The sequence below is a fragment of the Rhipicephalus sanguineus genome, chromosome 1 (genome assembly GCF_013339695.2).
Source record: "Rhipicephalus sanguineus isolate Rsan-2018 chromosome 1, BIME_Rsan_1.4, whole genome shotgun sequence".
NCBI classification, from domain to species: domain Eukaryota; kingdom Metazoa; phylum Arthropoda; class Arachnida; order Ixodida; family Ixodidae; genus Rhipicephalus; species Rhipicephalus sanguineus.
In genome coordinates this window covers 326,107,941-326,110,916 of record NC_051176.1, presented here as the reverse complement: position 1 = coordinate 326,110,916, position 2,976 = coordinate 326,107,941, and the positions used below count along the sequence as shown (strand labels likewise).

Sequence of the window (2,976 nt, the reverse complement as noted above, 5' to 3'; positions counted from 1 at the left end):
CCACGTCGGGCGACGACCTTTAAAGCGCGCTCTTCGAGCCCTTCGCGCCATCTACGCCGATATACTACCGATCTGTGAGTACCACCACCGGCAAATGGTGTATACATATAGCTCCCCGTTAGCATGGCAAAGAAAGTGCGGTCTGTGGCCGAAGGGTTTCGCACCCCGCGATGCGGAGCGAGGGGTGACGGAACTTCTTCTCCAGTTTTTTTTTCTTTGCCAACTGTTAGTCTTTATATTTTACAACGTCATATCCGTGACGGGAATACGTCAGTAGAGCCGTGGTGGACCTCGGCATAAAACACTTTCGTGTTCAAAAAGGTAGAATGACAGAGAAAGAAATAGGCGGAGAGAAAAAAACATAAAGAAAGGGAAGAGAGAAAAGATAGAAGGCGAGAAACAAGTACCAAGAGTGAAAAGAGAGTAGAACGAACAGAGGAAAAGTCAATATCAAGGCAGAAAAGGGAATAAAGAGTGAAAAGGTCCCGAAATGACAGAGAAAGAATATAGACCGAGAGAAAAAGCAGAGGAAAGAAAGGGAATAGAGAGAAAAGATAGACAAGGCGATAGAACAAGTCAGCAGAGGAGAGAGAGATAGATGCAAAAGAGAAAATAGATCAATATCAAGAGCAGAAAAGGAATAAAGAGATGGAATAAGTCAGGAGACAGAGAAAGAATAGGACAGAGAGAAAAGAGAGAAAGAAGGGCAAGAGAGAAAAAGATTAGAAAGTCGAGAGAACACGTACAGAAGAGAGTAGATAAAAGAGAAAAAGATCAATATCAAGGCAGAAAAGGAATAAAGAGTGAAAAGGTCAGGAAGACAGAGAAAGAAATAGACAGAGAGAAAAGAGAGAAGAAAGGGAAGAGAGAAAAGATAGAAGGCGAGAGAACACGTACAGAGAGAGAGTAGATCAAAAGAGAAAAAGATCAATATCAAGGCAGAAAAGGAATAAAGAGTGAAAAGGTCAGAAAGACAGAGAAAGAAATAGACAGAGAGAAAAGAGAGAAAGAAAGGCAAGAGAGAAAAGATAGAAAGCGAGAGAACACGTACAGAGAGAGAGTAGATAAAAAGAGAAAAAGATCAATATCAAGGCAGAAAAGGAATAAAGAGTGAAAAGGTCAGGAAGACAGAGAAAGAAATAGACAGAGAGAAAAGAGAGAAAGAAAGGGAAGAGAGAAAAGATAGAAGGCGAGAGAACAAGTACAGAGAGAGAGTAGATAAAAAGAGAAAAAGATCAATATCAAGGCAGAAAAGGAATAAAGAGTGAAAAGGTCAGAAAGACAGAGAAAGAAATAGACAGAGAGAAAAGAGAGAAAGAAAGGGAAGAGAGAAAAGATAGAAAGCGAGAGAACACGTACAGAGAGAGAGTAGATAAAAAGAGAAAAAGATCAATATCAAGGCAGAAAAGGAATAAAGAGTGAAAAGGTCAGGAAGACAGAGAAAGAAATAGACAGAGAGAAAAGAGAGAAAGAAAGGAAGAGAGAAAAGATAGAAGGCGAGAGAACACGTACAGAGAGAGAGTAGATAAAAAGAGAAAAAGATCAATATCAAGGCAGAAAAGGAATAAAGAGTGAAAAGGTCAGGAAGACAGAGAAAGAAATAGACAGAGAGAAAAGAGAGAAAGAAAGGCAAGAGAGAAAAGATAGAAGGCGAGAGAACACGTACAGAGAGAGAGTAGATAAAAAGAGAAAAAGATCAATATCAAGGCAGAAAAGGAATAAAGAGTGAAAAGGTCAGGAAGACAGAGAAAGAAATAGACAGAGAGAAAAGAGAGAAAAAATAGAAGGCGAGAGAACAAGTACAGAGAGAGAGTAGATAAAAAGAGAAAAAGATCAATATCAAGGCAGAAAAGGAATAAAGAGTGAAAAGGTCAGGAAGACAGAGAAAGAAATAGACAGAGAGAAAAGAGAGAAAGAAAGGGAAGAGAGAAAAGATAGAAGGCGAGAGAACACGTACAGAGAGAGAGTAGATAAAAAGAGAAAAAGATCAATATCAAGGCAGAAAAGGAATAAAGAGTGAAAAGGTCAGGAAGACAGAGAAAGAAATAGACAGAGAGAAAAGAGAGAAAGAAAGGGAAGAGAGAAAAGATAGAAGGCGAGAGAACAAGTACAGAGAGAGAGTAGATAAAAAGAGAAAAAGATCAATATCAAGGCAGAAAAGGAATAAAGAGTGAAAAGGTCAGGAAGACAGAGAAAGAAATAGACAGAGAGAAAAGAGAGAAAGAAAGGGAAGAGAGAAAAGATAGAAGGCGAGAGAACAAGTACAGAGAGAGAGTAGATAAAAAGAGAAAAAGATCAATATCAAGGCAGAAAAGGAATAAAGAGTGAAAAGGTCAGGAAGACAGAGAAAGAAATAGACAGAGAGAAAAGAGAGAAAGAAAGGGAAGAGAGAAAAGATAGAAGGCGAGAGAACACGTACAGAGAGAGAGTAGATAAAAAGAGAAAAAATCAATATCAAGGCAGAAAAGGAATAAAGAGTGAAAAGGTCAGGAAGACAGAGAAAGAAATAGACAGAGAGAAAAGAGAGAAAGAAAGGGAAGAGAGAAAAGATAGAAGGCGAGAGAACACGTACAGAGAGAGAGTAGATAAAAAGAGAAAAAGATCAATATCAAGGCAGAAAAGGAATAAAGAGTGAAAAGTCAGGAAGACAGAGAAAGAAATAGACAGAGAGAAAAGAGAGAAAGAAAGGGAAGAGAGAAAAGATAGAAGGCGAGAGAACACGTACAGAGAGAGAGTAGATAAAAAGAGAAAAAGATCAATATCAAGGCAGAAAAGGAATAAAGAGTGAAAAGGTCAGAAGACAGAGAAAGAAATAGACAGAGAGAAAAGAGAGAAAGAAAGGAAGAGAGAAAAGATAGAAGGCGAGAGAACAAGTACAGAGAGAGTAGATAAAAAGAGAAAAGATCAATATCAAGGCAGAAAACGAAAAAAGAGTGAAAAGGTCAGAAAGACAGAGAAAGAAATAGACAAGAGAAA

At 38.2% G+C, this 2,976-nt stretch overlaps 1 pseudogene; it reads left to right on the top strand.

Moving 5' to 3' along the window:
- Positions 1-1,307: 1,307 nt before the first annotated feature.
- On the top strand, positions 1,308-2,969 carry LOC119383908 (RNA-binding protein 25-like; annotated as a pseudogene).
- Positions 2,970-2,976: the final 7 nt, after the last annotated feature.